This window comes from Cervus elaphus, chromosome 19, assembly GCF_910594005.1.
Source record: "Cervus elaphus chromosome 19, mCerEla1.1, whole genome shotgun sequence".
NCBI classification, from domain to species: Eukaryota; Metazoa; Chordata; class Mammalia; order Artiodactyla; family Cervidae; genus Cervus; species Cervus elaphus.
In genome coordinates this window covers 58,988,485-59,008,526 of record NC_057833.1, presented here as the reverse complement: position 1 = coordinate 59,008,526, position 20,042 = coordinate 58,988,485, and the positions used below count along the sequence as shown (strand labels likewise).

At 39.5% G+C, this 20,042-nt stretch overlaps 1 protein-coding gene across 36 annotated transcripts in view; it reads right to left on the bottom strand.

The window, feature by feature from the left end:
* ZBTB20 (zinc finger and BTB domain containing 20) overlaps positions 1-20,042 on the bottom strand; it is an 848,937-nt gene that overhangs the window by 284,073 nt on the left and 544,822 nt on the right. For 3 of the 36 annotated variants that reach the window (XM_043874093.1, XM_043874085.1, XM_043874107.1), the window contains exon 1: positions 11,508-11,689. The exons of 30 other annotated variants lie outside the window; for them this stretch is intronic. The gene's annotated coding sequence lies outside the window, so the exon portion shown is untranslated. 3 more of the 36 variants (XM_043874114.1, XM_043874088.1, XM_043874117.1) reach the window with 3 other exon arrangements.

Here is a 20,042-nt window from a genome sequence, read left to right as displayed (position 1 = left end):
ATACCGCTTTCATTTATTTTTGCTAGCCTCACCAAAAAGTGTCAGTTATTCAGCAAATCCTATTGAGTTCTCACTGTGTAACAGTCATTGTTCTCATCAGCCATATAACATACATTTTAGACTCTACCTGCCTTTTTAAATTCATGTCCTAAAAATCTTCAGCAACATGGATCTCATTTCTGATTTCCTTACTTCCTGTACACATTGACTTCATTCCCATTGCTGCGCCTTCTTTCAGGTTAAAATTTTTTTCTTCTTTCTCCCTATTTCTTTGTTATCTGATATTACATCACTGCATTCCATCTTCCCTTCTCTCCAGAGCACCCTTAAATTTTTCATCCTTCAGTGCCCAGCTTTTACAGCTACAGCTTAAGTTCTCCCTCCACTATCAAGCCTTCCACATACCATTAGAAGCCACTCTGATGGGAATTCTCACAGCACTCACTGCCTTTCTTCACTGCTCATTTTGGTGCATAATAACAGGCTAGTGATTCCTACCTAATTAGCTTTAGGATCTAATTACTAATCTCTGCAATAATATTATACAGACTAGAAGCTTCTTGTAAGCAGGTATGGTTCTGATGATGGTGACACTTGTAATTATTGTGAGATATATTAATTAAGTTTAGCATCATACTTGCTTCTAAATTTAAATTGTACCTCTTCTTTTAAAAACATTTTCTCTCCTCTTTATGAATCCTGTCCAAAAAAAGGTAACAAAAAGAGGAACACAAATACATTAAAATGTAATGGCAAGTGATATTTACCAATTGCAACACTGTTGGATTTTGCTGTTAGTTTCTCTCCTTTTGACATGTGATATTTACTATCCTACATACTCTATACTAATGCCAATATTGCCTAATTAAATTTCACATTAATTAAGTTTTGGATGGTGTTGTTAGCATCAGCCTAGGGGTAGAGCAGGTATAGGGCAAGTGAGACCAGGTTCAGGATATCAGATCTCTGATATTCATCAAGGGGCTAAGATAAGGACATTGTGGTGGCATATAACGAATGGTTCAACACATGGTCTGCCAAGGTGGATGAATGCTGTTTCTTACAGACAGGGCTGGATATCAGGTTTCAATTATGATTGAAGTAAGCATGTTTTTCTCAAAATATAATCAATATAGAAAAGGATACGTGAATATATGACATGAAGAGCAAAATCAAGGTTAGAACCAAGGGTATCAGATTAAAATACAAATGTATAATACATCTTGTAAGATTAAAAGTTCAAATTTCAAATGGGAGGAAGGTACAGGCAGAGGCATAATGAAAACAGTTCTGAGGATACTGTCTGTGGATCCACAAAGGAAAAATGAGTCAGATAGGAGGGTAAGTCTACTGTAGTGACTGGATATCAATATTGAGAGTTTTAAATTAGGCAAGAGGAGAAAAATAGCTAGCAGAGTCTTGACTGGAAGACAGAACAGTAACTAGGGTTAGTGAATGTAGTGGCCTCGGTGGACAATGAGCTTAACATTTAGAACAATAGGTAGCCAGGACTAGGACCTAAGTGAAGAGAGTGAAAATAAAAGAACATTCATTCCTTCACTTTTTCATCCCACATTTATTTATGGAGCTGAAACTAAAACCTTGAACCCATTGATAGATTGAGACTAGATCATGCTAGCAGACTTTCTGATTTAGGAAGGACTTAAGTGATGAGATGAGAACTAGAGTGATTAATATGAGTGAGGCCCAGCCACTGATACAGTAAAACTGCATCAAGTATGTGAAATCAGTGTGAAGGCTGAACTTAGTGTCAAACCCACCTCATCCAAAGGATGGGGTTCTTATATGTTCTCTGCTTAGGAAAACATTGAAGTTAACATATAGGTAAAGCTTAAGCCCAAGGTTGAGGTAAACAAGCATTGTTAATTGGATGGGGTGTGTGCAAGTGTGTTTGCCTGTGTGTATTTGGGCATGCACATACATGTGTAGGTATTTCCCTGACATGTATTAACTGAGATTCTATAGCATAGGAATAAGTGATGAAGAGCAGGATGATAATGATAATTATAATAGCAGCTAATTTTTGTTTATTGAGTACTTACTGTATATACCAGTAAAACATATAAATATTTTACATTTATGAGATCATTTACTTTGCATAATAATTTTAGGATGAAGGTATCATTCTCATCTCCATTTTATGTACTAAAGGTACTAAAGAAACTAAGGCACAAGAATGAAATAGCATTCCTAGGATCACACAGCTAGTGACCCAGAGACCAGAGAGTGACCCAGACCCAGAGAGTCTGCCCTCTTAATCACTTTGCTATGCTGCCTAAATCCAGAACAATAGGAGAGTTGTGCTTCCTCATGATGCAGCTTATCTATGTCTACATAATCTCTCCTTTTTTATTCCCATAGACATAGATGATTTGAGGATACTCTTACTAAGAACAGTAGCACTTCTCAGAAATGTGACAATGACATATTATGTTGTTCAGGAATATAATGAAAATATTGTGGTAACAGATGAGAGAGATTCAGCTCTTATAGACTTTAATTTTTAATTATACTATGTAGCCAACAAAGAAATATTGTGGTGAAGCAGTAGAACAATAGTCAGGCTAATATGGAAAGTAAAACTTTAGTCTCTGCCACTAACTCTGGGTCCCACTATCTACCTCCCCATCCTCCATTCCTTTTCAGGGTGATATAAGGGTTTATAAGATGACTGAAAAACACATTTGCCTTATGAGGAGTTGTAAATTCTTTTACTATTGTGGTTTTCTGAATCATGATAATCCTTTGGGAATTTGCCTTTAAGGCAGTATGTAGATGGATGACTCCCAAGTCCAGGAAAGAGAGTGACCAAATAAAATGTTAGCCATCATGACTGATAAGTTCAAACTCCAGTGTCTAATTTTGTAGTGGCATCTCTGGACAGAGTTGATAGTTAACATGGGGGCACAAACATTTTCATTAAAAACCGTAGAGATACATAACTTTGAATCTTCCCTTGTTGGTCTCCTTGATCAATCCCAAAGCATCGTCTAATAAACATGATGACAATTTGCAATTTTATTTAAATTTCTTTAGTATATAAACATTCAAGTCAATTAATTTGGCTTCCAATTTTCAGCTCGACTATATCTCAGGACAGAATGGACTCCTTAAATGTCTAGGGAATCATTTAGATGTGGGACATTGTATCATCTGTACCTTACTGGGTACTACTCTAACTCTCCAGTACTATTTTCACAAGCATGGGTCAAGGCAAAGAGAGGAAAGAATGGGGCAAATACTTACAAGCTGTAATCCCTGATGTACAGGTAGGTCTAAAGGGCCCTACTTTTCTAGCCTCAACATGCTGGAAGACTCTGACCTTAAACAGAATAGAAAATGTCTTCAAGTTGGAAAACCAAAACACCTGTATTCTGAACTTGTTGGGGAGTTTCTGGCCCTTTTTAATATTTGACTTTCAATGAATAATACAACTGCTTTTAGCCCTTAGCTCACACCAGTTGCAAAGGTGACAGATACCTGTCATATTTTAGGACAGCTTATCACCTTAGCCTCTGGAGTGATAGAGTATTTATAGACACAAAGATAGAAACATAAAACACATATGTATAGGCAGGAGTCCCTTGGAGGTGGCGATTAGGACTAGGCAGTAATTTTAGCTTGAAGTTCCTATGACTTAAATAGCCACTTGAGCTCTCCTCTCACAGTTTACGATGTCAATAGAATCCCTAAATGAAATTACAGCCTTCTGATACGCAGCAGGATATCCTTTCTTTGCCATGCAATATACACAGCCAGGAGAAATTGCTCTGTACATGGAGTTTCACTAAGGCAGAATTTATCATAAGGCTGCTCTGCTAAAATATCATTAGACTGTTATTCACTGGATAACACATCTAATGACTCGGGGTGCACTTGATAGCCATGTTTCAGTGAACACATACACATGCCCTGATGTGAACTGGGCACTCCAGTGCTTCAAAGCACTATCGATTTCAATTCTACCATAATTTACACCTGGCTTGTTTTGCCAATAGCTTGAACCCATGCTAACACTGGAACATACACATACAAGTGTTAGAGAAATCAGAAATGAACTGTGTTGCAAAATGCATGCAGCAGACTTTCCAGGATTCTACCTTTATCATCTCCCTTAATGCTACTTAAATATCCTATACTATTTTCTCTGTTAAGTTTGTACGTTTCTTCTGTTAGCACTGTCCATTGTTGATAGTGATAGTAATCTCATATTTTTACAAACTGGGTACTTCCAGGGAAGGAACTGGGTGCTAGTCATCCTGGTTCCTTCAACATCTAGCACAGCACCTGGAGCATAATAGTTGCTCATAATAATTTTCTTTAAGTCTCTTCTTCCTTTCTCTGTTCCATAAATGTGGTTTACTCCAGGGGTTTGTGCTCTTCTGCTTTCTACCAATACATTTTCCTTGAGAAAGGTCCATTCTTTAATTTTAACTATGAGGCTGAGGCTGAGGCTTCAGGTGACTGCCAAACTTATGTCTATTCCTGACCTATCTCCCACTTTCCTGACTAAATCCAACAGCCTACCAGGCATCAGTTTGGATGTTTCCCCAACATCTCAAAATGAACACATTCAAAGACAAATTTATCCCCTTCCTCCAGCCTACAAGATCCATTCCTCCTCATAGCTATCTTGCTTAGTTGTAGAAGGCAGAAACTTGGGAGTAATCCAAAATTCCTTTCTCTTGATGCCCAGCCCAAAGGTCATTAAGGTGTGTCCATTCTGCCTCTTATCTCTCGAACGTTTCTCTTCCTTTCTAATTTCCATAGTTATTGTCCTAGTTCAGAGCTTCGTTGTGTTCTGTCTTAACAATTTTAGTTGCCTCCTAACTTATTTTTCTGTCTTTCTTCTCCCATTCCTCCAATCCATCCTCCACCCTGCTGCTTGGGTGATCTTCTATAACACAGTTTGATCATTAACCTTCTCTACTTAAAACTTTTAAATGGCTCCCCACATACCCTAGGATGAAGTTAAAAGTCTTTGCATGGCAATCAAGACCCAACAGGATTGTTCCCTTCCTACATCCATAGCATCATTTCTCCACACTCCTTTACTAAACGTTAGTGATACTAGTCCCCAACTCTGCTATGCTATTTCCTACTGAAGTGTCTTTGCCCCTGCTGGTCCTCTTACTGAATGTCCTTCCTCCCTCTGACCATCTAGGAAAATCCTTTAAGGCCTAAAAGGGATTTATTAGCTCTTTCATGAAGCTTTTCCTAACTCTACTGCAAAGTATATTCAGGTAAACTTTCGCTATTTTGTGCCTTCAAGGTTCCTTGAGCATCCTTCAGTTATGATTCTTAGCGCATGGCATTATCCCAACTTGTTTCCCTATCTGTCTCTCCACCAGTGAACAACTTGAGGTCATGTCTTTTCATCTTTGTATTGTCAATGCAAGACCAGAACTTTCACAACAGCATATAAAGGCCTATGTGCTCAGGCCCACACTGCCTCTCCTGTCACATCTACCACCCTGCTGCATGCCCACTCTCATCCTGCTACAAAGACTGCCTTGTTACCACTCAAACTTGCCTGACACAGTCCTGTCCAGGGCCTTTGCACTTAGTAGTTGCGGATCAGAAATTCCTTTGCCTAGATATCAACAAAACTTGCTTCTTCACCTTTCTCAAATGTTGTCCCCTTAGGGAGGCATTCTGTTTCCATTATTTTAAAATTGCAACCTTAGCCCTCACACAACCATACTCTCTTAGTCTCTCTCTCTCTTATTTCACTTTTCTCCATAGCACTTACCAGTATCTAATATACTTTATATTTTACATATGTACCTGTTCGCCATCTTTCTCCCTTGCCTAAAATTCAAGTATTTTGAGAATAGAGACTTCTGTTGGTTATGTCTACTGTAGTATCCCCAGCCCTTGGAAAAGCCCTAGGTTCAGAGTATGTGCTCCTTAATAAATACTTATTAATAAATGAATCAATCTTTAACTGCTAGAACAACACCTGACACAGAATATGGTTCAAAAGTGTTTCTTGCATTAATAAGTAAATGAGTGAATGAATGAATGTTAAATCTATGTTTAATGAATGTAATGAAGAGACAGTCTTTGTAATCTGATCCTCATAACAATGCTGGTAAATAAGTCAAATGGGTACTATTATCCTCATTAGATGAATGAAGTAGATGAATAAGGTTAGGAGCCTAAGCTAAGGCAATGTGGGTAGCTGAAGCTTTGCTACTCTTTTTCAATTCACTGTTAAAAGGAAGAGACATTTTTTTTGCACTCTGTTCATGATGTATGTCTAACATTTATTACACTATTTTGGTTCCTTTTGACTAGGAAGGCAATTAACAGGAGATGCAAGGTGCTAACACTTTTTATTACAATCTGTGTCTTTCCTTATTAGGTACTTTTCATAAAAACAGATCCTTTTCTTTCATTTTCAAAAGTGGATTAGGCACTCATACAATTTTGCCCCTCAGAGTTGTTTGTACATGACTACCCAAGAGGGCATCATGCTACAAATCCTGCCAGAATGAACTGGAAGGTGAATGTGGCATTTGTAGGTTGAAAATGAACAGGTTGTTTGGTGCCAAGTTTGAGCTAATGGAGATGTCCTCTATGTGTTAACACCCAAAGGAGAACATATTCAACAACAAAACATTTCAGTTTTTGGCATGTCTATGGAGAGTTAACTTTCCATTGTTCAAGGGTTAATTATCCATTATGTGAATCATTTCTCTTTCTCCCTCTGGCTGCTTACATCTAGGAATTCAGTTTACTAGAGGATAAATAGGAAAAATAAAAAGAGAGGGAAATAAAACCAGTACATTTCATTTATATATATTAGAAGCTCTAGAAAAGAATTCAATGTAGGAGACAGAATTAGATGTAGCTTAGTGATTGCTAAGTTGATTGGCCATTGATGACAGATATAATTAAATTTCACAAGATATTTTGGATTCTTTTAATTATTGTTTATTAGGGTCAGTTTGTTGTATATGAAGTTAGTCTCTGGATGTTATTCATGTCAGCAGGGTACCATTTAGGGTGCTGGAATGGTTCCCTCTCCTCCGATGTGTCCAGAGCATCAAATGTACCTTAGTATGCTCCAGCTTACTGATTGAAGAAGCACCTAGAGACCCCACCAATTTCTTTACGTATTCATGAGAAACAATTGCACTTGGCTATTTTCAGTTATTATTTGCTTAAGACAAGGCATTTAATTAGTACTTGTTAAGATAGTGGAAATGATTGGGCAGTCTGTCCTCTTGACCCTTTCTTTACTGTGTTGTCTGCCCCAACCCTCTCCTGTCTAGTTCATGCATAGCTAGTCCTCATACCTTTCCACATCTGAGGTCAACCTGAGCTCCTCAGATGTTGAGATTGAGGAGAGGAAGAACCACTGACTGACTATAAGCAAATACTGACAAACTGGAGAAGCTTTTGGTCAATATGATACTTTACAGGTGAGTCTGGTACTTTCAGACTGCAGGAGCAGACCAACCTAGGTATTTGGTACCCTCATGAGTCCCGGGAAATGAATGGAACTACTGCATGCTCAAGACTGCACACCCATCAGGAATCACTTGGATTGTGGAGATTAAAAAAGCTATCCTGGCGAATGATGCTGTCAGCTAGTTGGAAGATCTAATATGGCAGTTTAAGGGATTCAGATATAGAAGAATTTATTGATTTGTTTTCTGGACATATTTCTTCCTTATGATAAGCAATATGTACTCAATGTCAATACGCTGCTGTATAGATATCATCCATCCATTCATTCATCATTCATTTATCACCTATTCATTGATCCTCCACTCAGACTGAGGCAATTAAACATTGGTTGGAAGGCAGATAAATAAACATAAAATGTAGCACCTGCCCTCTAACCACTTCTAGTTTCATACCTATAAAAAACTTCAATACAAAGCAGTGTATGATGTGTCAAATGAAAGCTACAGATTTTTAAAATGCAATTAATGTCAGAAGGGAAAGTTCACTTTTAATCTAGGTTTTTACAGAAAGCTTCAAAGAAAAAAGTGTGACTTCACAAGGATGTGTCTTGGCTGGGTTTTTTGAAAAGGTATCTTGGAAATTATAGTTGCTGATGTTGATATGTAAATACAGCATCAAAGTATTTAATGTACAACTAAATCGCTGAGAAACTAGAATAAACTGGGTCATTTGGATATAAATTCATTCTTACAAAATAAAGTGAATCATTAAATATACTATGAATTTTCAGATAATTAAAAGCAACTTAATTTCTTTCTACTTAATTTTAAACTACTTTATACATATAGCAATTAATATTTTGAAGTTGTACATAAATAGAATTTAGGCTCATAATTTAACATGTATGTTTGATGAAGGGTAATTACCAATCTTATCAGATAACCAAATCTTATCTTTTGCAGATACTGTTCATAAATATTTGTGTAAAATTTCCATGTTGTCAGTGTGATAGAACATCAACTACATTTAACTTATGGTTAATTTGTAAAACATTTGATTGAGTTCAGAGGCAAGTGAACCTAGCTAGGATTTGGTTATATTTTTAATAGTTGAATATAGGTATGTTGCCTGGAGGAGGAAATGGCAATCCACTCCAGTATTCATGTCTGGAGAATCCCATGGACAGAGGAACTGGCAGACTACAGTCCACGGGGTCGCAAAGAGTTGGACACAACTTAGCTACTGAGCGTGAGCTCAGTATATATCATTTATATATCACTCTTTAAAAAATTTTAACACTATTTTTCCTTTAAGCTTCTTTCTTCAGAAAAACAGAGAACTAATGGAAAATCCCTCAGAAATATTCCACATACATGTAGTATAACTAACATGGCCTAACTGAAATAAGTGAGTTTTTCATTAAATACCATCAAACTCTGAGCATACTGGTCCTAATAAAACTCTGGGACTGCTTCCTATCACAATGACAGCTCAGGAATTTGATGTGCTTCACAAACTATAGGAACCATGAAAGTAAGCTGACTCTGCGTTCTAGAGGTCACTGACAGAGCCTGATGAGGTTGTAGCAGGGGTCAGTGTCTGTAGGGAACCTGGGAATATATAAGCATGAGGTGGTAAGGAATCCTCCTGCCAATGCAGGAGAGCTGCAGGAGACACAGGTTCAATACTTGGGTTGCGAAGATCCCCCCTGGAGGAGGAAATGGCAATCCACTCCAGTATTCTTGCCTGAAAAAGCCAATGGACAGAGGAGCTTGGTGGGCTATGGTCCTCGGGGTTGCAAGAGTCGGACATGACTGAGCATGCATGAGTTCTATGGTTAAGAATCTGAATCACCCAGAGTAGCAAACAAAATTCCAAAAGTAAGTATTGATGTGATATGCTGGGTGATTGCACCAGCTTGGGCAGGAGTCCACACAACAGGCACACACAATACACATCTGGTTAAATGTAAAATCAACTAGTGCTAAAGTATTTCCAACTTTGAGGGAGAATCTACTGGCAGTGTGTTAATAGCAAGGAAAACTAAAACAATAAAATAGCATCTCTTTCCAAATATTTAAGAACATCGAGTGAGTGCCCCTTAGGCTGGGTTGTGGTTCTTGGAAGTTTTAGCCTATGAGAACCATATTGGGGACATCAAAGACTCCTCCCTGCCTCCAAAGAGCAATTCACTTCAGATGCTGCCACACAGTCAAATGCTTTTATGGCCACCATGTTTTTTTGGTTTTTATTTTTTCCACTCTTAATATTTTGGAACACACTGGATTCTTAAAATTGGAAAGAAAACAAGAAAACACAGTGAGATCAAATACCTCTGAAAAAGCAACTAAGTAGGGACCTGATGGTAAAAGATAAATACACGTTCCAACTGAAACTCCACTTCCAGGGAGAGTGTGAATTATTAACAAGGACATGGAAGGCAAGTGTTGGCACCAGAAGCTGGTCTGTGGACTCCTCTGCTAGTCTCATATTACACGCATGCTACCATCCCCATCTCATTCGTTCGACAACTTCAGAGCACACTCAATCAGAGGCTCTTATATTGAGGACGATACTATATTTGGGTTTAATATTGTGAGGACAGTCATCTAGTTTTCCTGTGTCACGATGAAAAATTTCCCTGGAACCAAGAACGGATCCCCCTTGCATTCTTCTGTTCAATCCCATGAATGCAGAAGAATAAAGACAAGGGTATGACAAATAATATTTTCCAAAGGTTGGGTGGGGGAAGTTTCCCAAACGTTTAAAAACAGCCAGTTCTTAGCAAAGTGATCTTCAGAAGAACAGTATTAAACAATAATCTTGTTCCACACAGCCACTTTTACTCCTTGCTTAACTGGGTACGTTACGTATTCTGAGCATAATGTAAATGTGCAGAGGAGAGATGCACGAAAAGCTGGTAGAGAGAAACTCCAAACAGATCCTGAATTCCACTTTCACTTCCCCCTCCTATAACCCCATCTGCTACCTCCCAGCCGCACTCACTCACCTATCTTTCTCCTCCCACCAGCATGTTTGCTAGGCATGTCAAGGCTGACATCCATCGGTGGCAGCATGAAACCTAAGACTGCAGACTCCCCCTGAGCGCAGACTCAAGGCTCAGCCATTGTCCATAGAGTGCTCTCAGCTGTACACAGTAAAATCTTCATCAGGCCGTTGGATTGTTTGGTAGCTTTTAAAAAAAAATTCCATTTTTTTTTCCTTTTAAAAAACACTCGTTATTTTCTGACTGCCTCAGAGACACCAAGAATAGAATCCTTGACACATCAAATTCTGGAACCTCACCACTCACCAGGACTGTGGTTCCTGATCCAAGGAGTGTCGCCTGAGAATCAGCACAGACTCCCGAGGCTGTCCAGGCCTGGCTGCTAAGCTCCCTGCTTTGATTAGTTCGTCGAGTTCACGGTGTTCCAGAGTGCTGAAGCACAGAAATTAGGGAGGGGAGGTGGAAGGAAAATCACTGGAGCCTCTTACGATCTAACTTCCACTAACTGAGAGGAAATGTCTTATAAATAAACAACAGCAAGAGAAACAAAAAAAAAAAAAAACCCATCCCGTCCTGCCAGAGGAATGTACATTATTGTCTCCCGACGGAAAACTTTACACCACACCAGAATGCTGCCATTTCTCCTGAAACTACCTCCCTCAAAACAGAAAGGAAAAGAGAATCAGAAAGAAAAGGAGAACAAAAAGAGATTTTTTTTTTTCATCTCCTTGAATTCTGTTGGGAAGTTCATGTCAGTTCCCAGTAGACACATAAGCAGTTTCAACAGTGTCACTGTTCTAGGATTTCTTGTGGAGGCTGCTTATTAGCAAAATTTCATTTCTGCCCAGATGACTGCTGTGCCATCCGGACATTTTCAGAAGGGAAGTTCGGGGAAGGGGGGGGAGGGTGCAATTGTGGAGGAGAGGAAGAAGAGAGGACAAAGGAACATTCCTGATGAACCGGAATGCTCTAGACACGGCCATGAAAAAGCCAGCCCCCGCCCACCACCCTACTATTGCTTGTTGAGGGCTTGGTGATGCAGTGTGTTTAATCTACTTACTCTTTCTGCTCGGGAGGCTGAGGTTCCTACATTTCCAGCTCATGCTGGACTGTACCGTAAGCAACAAGTGAAATGAGTTCAGTGATCTCATTCTAGTCCTTCGACTCCTGTCCACATCGCTAAGCGACTGCACAGCTTGGCACAGGCCAGGATGAGTCAGCAGTCTCTGGTCATGAGAGGCCAGGCCTGGAATAGCAGGGGTGGGGGGGTGGTGTTAGGTCAGGAGCAAAATGAAGCAGAAAGGCAGTTTAGATGGCAGGGCTCAGCTCTGCAATTCACAGAGATACTGCAGGTCAAAATGAAAGGGCCTCATCAGCTCTGGGGTGAGGACTGAAGGACTGCAGAAAAAGGAGCAGCAAGGGAAAAACTCGGAACAGCTGCCTCCCAAACACAGCAAGAACAAATTAGAGTGCCGCAGACAGGAAAAGAGGGCATCGGTACAGCCCTGGAGGAGAAAAGATGCTCATTAAGATCTCCGTAATACCTTTTTTTCCATGTGCTCCTAAACTTGATTGAAGAAAAAGTGGTTACCTATACACTATCCTGTGGTATTTTGGTATTGCTCCCCCTATTTGATAAGTAGCAAAACAAACAAATAAAAGAAAAGCACTACAGTAAAATCACAACAGGAAGCCTCATGTTCCATAAAATAATGTAATAAGTAAAAGCCTAATATCTCAAAGATGTGCATTTGGGTCAATGACAGCCTCACAAAATCTGGTCACAAAATGGTTAAAGAGAAGCACTCAAATTATGCTTGGGTGGCAGTAGAGAAGAGCTAAGAGAAAGGAGAGAAGTAAGTTCAGTGTTGAAATACAAAGGGAATATGAGATGGTGTCTATATTTCTATTCCGTGGGGTCAGCATGGACTTCCATCAGCAAGTGACACTTCTTGTCAATAGGACTTTCCAAAGCTTCTTCCTGTGCAGTAGTACTGTTATACAGCAAGAGGAGAAGGAAAATAAAACAGCCAGAGGAAAAAAACAGGTTCAACATAAAAAATAAATCAATTAACAGACATTTTTTTGGAAGAGGCTAATAGCCTGAATGAGTCAATGGATAAAGAAAAGACTTAGTGCAGGAAACAAACTTAGAGGAAGCATTTCTAGATAAGGAAACTGAGGTGGGGACAGAATGGTCAGCAAATAGTGATGATGGCCCCCAAGCAAGGGAGAAAGGAACTTGAAAAGTCAGATGGGGTACAGCAAGAATTGCAGGAAAAAGAGAACACCATCAACAGGGCTAGGAAACACTTGTAAAAGATTTCTTTACAGAGCTTTAGACAGAGCCAATAAAGACCCACTATATATTCCTAACTGTTATTGTCTAAAGACGAACAGTTGTGTAAGATGTGTAAAAAAATGTAGAATAATTTTTTAGTTTTCATTCCAGAGATCACTAAATCATCTCACCACATCTTTGATAAATGCTTAACCTTAAGAAAATGAACTTTCTAGCCTCAGTTTTCTTTTCTTTGAAATGGAATATTATCACCTTGAATTATTATAAAGATGGAATCAATGTTTGCTGATCCTTATCATGGTAGTATTTATCACAGGTTGGATACTCAATGGAATGTTAATTGTTTGTATCTTATTAACCTGTCATCTTCATAAGTACGCAGTGAAAGAATCATTTCCAGTGTTGTTGCAATGGATTCAGAGGATCCAATAGGAAGACCTTAAATCTAGTAAATTCCTCAGAGAATGCTGCTTCAAAAAGCTTGTTTCTATCTGGAGGTTTGAAACATTATGTATGAACACAGAAGATGTTAAAAACCTATTACGTTAAAATCTTGATTTGGGGTATCTATATTGTCCAAGCAGCTTGGAACTTAATAACACTAAGTAACTAGAAACCTGAAAAAGAAAAGAGGGATTTTTAGAAGCATCTCCAGAAGCAACAGCATAAAAGTGCTATTGGCCTTGACTGCACGATGAGGGTTTTTGACCAAAGGGGAAAACTTAGTCCAGTTGATCATCCCAGCCTAATTGATTAATTGTGGGTCTGACCATCTGGCTGATGAATGCTGACACCCAGCAGTGATTACTGTGTAACACAAGTCCGGGTGTGCTCTGCCTGCTGCCTCCCACAATAATGGGGACGCTGAACTTCAGGTTAGCTTATTCAGGCCTCTTGGCTCAGTCTCTTCATGGAACAGTGGTTGTGGCAGGGAATATTTTACTAGACCTGGTCAAGCATTATCTTCTCTTATTTCAGTTACCCACTCCTTTCCAACTCCACGCCTACCTGCTCCTGAGCCCTCTTCTTGTATATAATCACTTCCCATACAAAGCACTCCATCTGTAGTTTTCATCATACTGTCTGACTCTCTCATTTCCGGTTGCTCTATTCTGAAACATATTCAACTTGTCTGAAAGACCCATACTGCTATTTCACAGGGTATCCTACGGAAACATTTTTATTGTCTCTCCTTTGTTACTGGGTTATTTCAAAGTATCCTGTGCTTTCAAATAAAATTATTTCACCTAACTCATGAGCCTTATTATAAGGCCCACATACGGCTTAAGTTCTCTAGGAGGTTAACAGAATACAAGGGTTAATAGAATATAATTCTTGCATCTTAAATCTACATCTGATCCTTAGTTAGGGTGTCCCTGGGAGAAGATTCTCTCTACAAGGACTCTGGAGCACATTTAAGTGCTAGGAAAAAGAGTCAGGCCCATGTAAATAACAGGAATCAATGGCAATGCCACACACGAACTAATCAAGACAAATTGTACATGGGAGAATTCTCAAAGTAAATCAAATCCGAATGTGTAAATATAAACCCTGGGGAATAACAACCAAATTATTTTATTTTATTTTTTTTGTAGAAAGGGATGGAGGAGTAAAGTGATATAAAATATCTTTAGAAAAGTTGGCCAAAGAATCACAGTGAAAGAGAATCATTCATTTCCCCTCTCTTTTTCCATCTCAGAACTCAGTTTTCTTGCTTCTTACAGATGCTGAACTCTTCTATGTTCCAGGCTGGGCTAGTGTTAATTTTCAGTAGAGAATGGCAGTAGCACGCTGAACTGCAGAGTTCCAGACTGGGGTTGGGAAATGTTTTTGGCCTGACTGCCAGTAAACAGCTATGTGTCCAGGGCAAGTCAAGTCCCTGGACTCCCCGTGTCTCAGTGTCTTCATTGAAAAATGACAGGGTTGGACTGCATGAACTCCACAGTCTCTGCCAACATGAAGATTCTATGGTTCTATAGCTCATTTCCTTTTTCTCTCTGGCACCAACTGCTCAGCAACTCTGCTTCTAGTCATTTCTCTGCTCTCAGCTACTGATGGAAAAATATCGCCTCCATTCACTACCCAGGATTTGGTATTTGTAACCTTTCTCTTTCTCTCTCTCTCTCTCTTTTTTTTAAATGCTAGATATTTTGAGTCATAAACATGAACATATCCAGATAGATGCTTTAAATTTGAAAGCATTTAAGGAGAATAGCTTTCCCATGTAGAAACATTTAGTGCAGCTCGGCATGGAGGAAGCCAGGCATCCAAAAGTGGAGCAAAGGGGCCAATTCACAAATGAGAGGAAGCCTTTCATAATAAGAGTCTCCAGACTCTTCGATTTAGATAAAGCTATCAAATTCTAGCTACTTTTCCAATCAATCGCAGACACCCTCACAGACACTTAGGACTACAAATTTGAGGACCAGCACTGGCAGTGATGCAGTTCTTATTTCACCTCCACCATGTATTGCCAAGTAGGATTTAGGATGGCATAGTAATAAGAGCCAAGAGGACAATCTGTCATTTATTTTCCTCCAAACTTTTCAAAATTTCCCATTTGGGCTCTGTTTCCCAGTTTTAATTTGGTAACTGCCATTTTTCAGCATTTCTTTTAACAGGTTACTAATAATTTCTGATACAGGATCTCATATTTCATTTTGTGCTGCTAGAACTGCTGTTAATATTTCATCTGCCTTCAATTCAGCTCTGAATCAAGGCTGCTGGGGTTTTGATACACAGTTAACACTTTGGGTCTGGGGATTTGATCATCAGTGTTCACCCAGCTTGTCCATATATTTTTAGGTAAGAGTAATAGATTGTCTCAGAAATATCTCAAAGTGTGCTATACATTTTAAGGATATGTTAGAGTATCTCTTTCTGGATCTTTGATGAAAATAACACAAGCAAGTCTTCTGTGGTATCCCAGTTAGCTCACTATTTATTTCAATATTATTGTTCTGATAGCAGAGGGAAATGGTTCAGAGTCAGGCCTCACAGTCAGACCTAAGCTCAAAACCTGGCCCCGAGATATACTACACAAAGCGTGTTAGGTCAGTTCTTTAACCTTCCAGAACCTCTATTTCTCTATTTGTAAAATAAGGATAATAACAGTGTGTGTGTGTGTGTGTGTGTTAGTTGCTCAGTCACGTCCTGCTCTTTGCAACCCCGTGGACTGTAGCCCTCCAGGCTCCTCTGTCTCTGGAATTCTCCAGGCAAGAATACTGGAGTGGGTTGCCATTCCCTTCTCCAGGGGACCTTCCCGAACCAGGGATAGAACTCGCATTGCCTGTACTGCAGGCAGATTTTTACCCTCTGAGCCACCAGGGAAGCCCCATCTACCCCTGTTGCTATGAATTCTCAAAAAACCATGAGAATCATTATTTCCCTAGCATTAATAGTCTAAATATTCACATTATAGTGTTATTATTTTGCAACATCTTTTCAAGGCCAACAAATAACTTTTGAGTCCAGGCTTTTGTTGACTGCCTTTTTACAGTTTACATTTTACAAAACTTTCAGTGAGATCAAGTAAAATATTATAAAATCAGATCCTTAAAACCATATGTACAGTTAAAAATAGTACACAGCATCATATTCTTAAGTCACTTTTCAATCTAGCATCAAATTCTCAAAACTCTTTGTTCCTCTAAAAGTGAGGCCGGGATAAGGCCCATCATACTAATGTTAATCCATTCCATAAAAAGATGATTTACTGCTACCTACTCCCAAACAATACAGATTATTTCAATCTTTTTTAGTCATGGAGCAGTTGTGGTCCATCAGGAGACAGAAACCACACAGTAATTTGAATAGGAGAAGTTTAAGATAAAGAATTACTAACTGTAAGAGGGGTTTGGAGTAATAGGGAGTAACTAATGATAAGACAACTGTAAATTATATAAGATGGGCTCAATAAAGGACAGAAATGGTATGGACCTAACAGAAGCAGAAGATATTAAGAAGAGGTGACAAGAATACACAGAAGAACTACACAAAAAATATCTTCACGACCCAGATAATCACGATAGTGTGATGCCTCACCTAGAGCCAGACACCCTGGAATGTGAAGTCAAGTGGGTCTTAGGAAGCATCACTATGAACAAAGCTAGTGGAGGTGATGGAATTCCAGTTGAGTTAAAAAATCCTAAAAGATGACGCTGTGAAAGTGCTGCACTCAATATGCCAGCAAATTTGGAAAACTCAGCAGTGGCCACAGGACTGGAAAAGCTCAGTTTTCATTCCAATGCCAAAGAAAGGCAATTCCAAAGAATGCTCAAAGTACTACACAATTGCACTCATCTCACATGCTAGTAAAGTAATGCTCAAAATTCTCCAAGCAAGGCTTCAGCAGTACTTGAACCATGAATTTCCAGATGTTCAAGCTGGTTTTAGAAAAGGCAGAGGAACCAGAGATTAATTGCCAACATTCACTGGATCATCAAAAAAGCAAGAGAGTTCCAGTATAACATCTATTTCTGCTATATTGACTATGCCAAAGCCTTTGACTGTGTGGATCACAATAAACTGTGGAAAATTCTGAAAGAAATGGGAATACCAGACCACCTGACTTGCCTCTTGAAAAACCTGTATGCAGGTCAGGAAGCAACAGTTAGATCTGGGTTCTAACCAGCAACAGACTGGTTCCAAATAGGAAAAGGAGTATGTCAAGGCTGTATATTGTCACCCTGCTTATTTAACTTATATGCAGAGTACATCATGAGAAATGCTGGGCTGGATGAAGCACAAGCTGGAATCAAGGTTGCCAGGAGAAATATCAATAACCTCAGATATGCAAATGACACCACCCTTATGGGAGAAAGTGAAGAAGAACTAAAGAGCCTCTTGATGAAAGTGAAAGAGAGTGAAAACGTTGGCTTAAAGCTTAACATTCAGAAAACTAAAATCATGGCATCCGGTCCCATCAATTCATGGCAAATAGATGGGGAAACAGTGGAAACAGTGGCTGACTTTATTTTTCTGGGCTCCAAAATCACTGCAGATGGTGACTGCAGCCATGAAATTAAAAGATGCTTACTCCTTGGAAGGAAAGTTATGACCAACCTAGACAGCATATTAAAAAGCAGAGACATTACTTTGTCAACAAAGGTCCATCTAGTCAAGGCTATGGTTTTTCCAGTTGTCATGTATGGATGCGAGTGTTGGACTATAAAGAAAGCTGAGTGCAGAAGAATTGATGGTTTAAACTTTGGTGTTTGAGAAGACTCTTGAGAGTCCCTCAGACTGCAAGGAGATCCAACCAGTTCATCGTAAAGGAAATCAGTCCTGGGTGTTCACTGGAAGGACTGATGTCGAAGCTGAAATTCCAATATTTTGGCCACCTGATGCAAAGAGATGACTCATTTGAAAAGAATTTGATGTTGGGAAAGATTGAAGGCAGGAGGAGAAGGGGATGACAGAGGACGAGATGGTTAGATGGCATCACCTGAGCGACTGAAATGAACTGAACTGAACTGAAATTATATAAGAAAAAGCAAATATAAGGAGGAGCCACAACTTCTAAGGCTGATAGAGAGTGCCCGAGGAAGAGTCCCTTACACCTCTGGACCAGGATCCAGTCTTTACTGGACAAAGTGAAAATGTTACTCAGTCGTGTCTGATTCTTTGCAATCTTATGGACTATAGCCTGCCAGACTCCTCTGTCCATGGAATTCTCCAGGAAAGAAAACTGGAGTAGGTAACTATTCTCTTCTCCAATGGATCTTCCTGACCCAGGGATCAAACCTGGGTCTCCTGCATTGCAGGCAGATTCTTTACTGACTGAACCACCAGGGAAGCCCCTTGTTGGACAAGGCACAGCCAATGAATGAATGGCAGGGAACCTGCTGGAGAAGTGTGTCAGAAAAACTGGCTGGAAATCTATATTCCAGGATGTCTGGGAAACAGTTCACAGGAAGGCACACTGTTTCATCCGAGGCACACTGCCATGTGAACCACCACCCAATGTACGCACGTATGTGTGTGTGCATGTGTGGGGGGTAATGGAGGTAGCTGCTGGACACTGGAGAAACTACCTGAACTTCAGCTGCTGGGCAACAGGGCAGAAGTGTGTGCTGCAGGAGGCAGGCCTTAGAGAACCACGCACAGTGCAGGAGCTTGCCAGAAGTGCACCGGCCACCCGGAAGGAAATCCTCTTCCTCCTGTAACGTCTCTCTGAATCCTCACTGGCAAAGCACACACAGTTAGGAAAGGGAAATATTTATTTATTTTATTTTATTTTATTTTATTTTTTATTTTTTTATTAGTTGGAGGCTAATTACTTCACTGGAAAGGGAAATATTTAAAGGAGCCATATACATTTTTGTTGAGCAGGCAAGGAAGGGTGAATTTGGATCTGAGCGGCAGCACATGGATAACAGGCAGAGTTATTAGATTATACACTTTATGAAATAACTCACTTTGGAGATTATAATCCAGTGTTCTCTTACTATACTACTAACTAGACTTGTTTACCTTTGCTAATACACTGACTCTGTATAATTAAATATGTATTGTCAGAATTAAGGACAATAATATTCTATTAAATAAAAGTGGCACTACTAGTATTTGCATAATGACTGCCCCCCACCCAAATGCTGCCCATGAGTGCTCAGTCTCTTCAGTCATGTGGGCTGTTTGTGACCCCATGGACTATAGCCCACCAGGCTCCTCTGTCCATGGGATTTTCCCTGCATGACTATTGGAGTGGATTGCCATGCCCTCCTCCAGGCGATCTGCCTGACTCAGGGATTGAACTCACATCTCCTGTGTCTCTTGGACTGCAGGAAGATTCTTAACTGCTAAACCACGGGGTAAGCCCCCAATGCTGCCCATATATGTTTTAATTGTTTACAGTTAACAAATTAGGAAAAATGTAAAGAAATACTAAACCATTGACCTAGATTTATGCATTGGTGATCTCAGTTGAGAATTTCAACTAAGTGGGTAAATCAGGAGAGTCATTATGAACAATCCACAGCTTCAAGTGTGGTAAAAATGAGCTCACCTATTATCTTTCCTTTCTCTCTCCTTTTCTTTTTATTGACTCTAGAACCCATATTTGCTGTTCTATGATTCATTTTGAGGGAGGCTGTTAACTATGGGTTGCTGTATTTTATAGAAATGCATCACATATTTAGTGTGAAATTTCCCCTATGAGTCTTGTCCTATATTGTTCTACCTTCAATATTAAATAGAAAAGCTTAAGTAAATGACCAATAGGAAGCATTCCTTAAGGTATACAGTGATCACTGACAGAACTGATTTTACATATGGATGCGGGGGTATACTTAA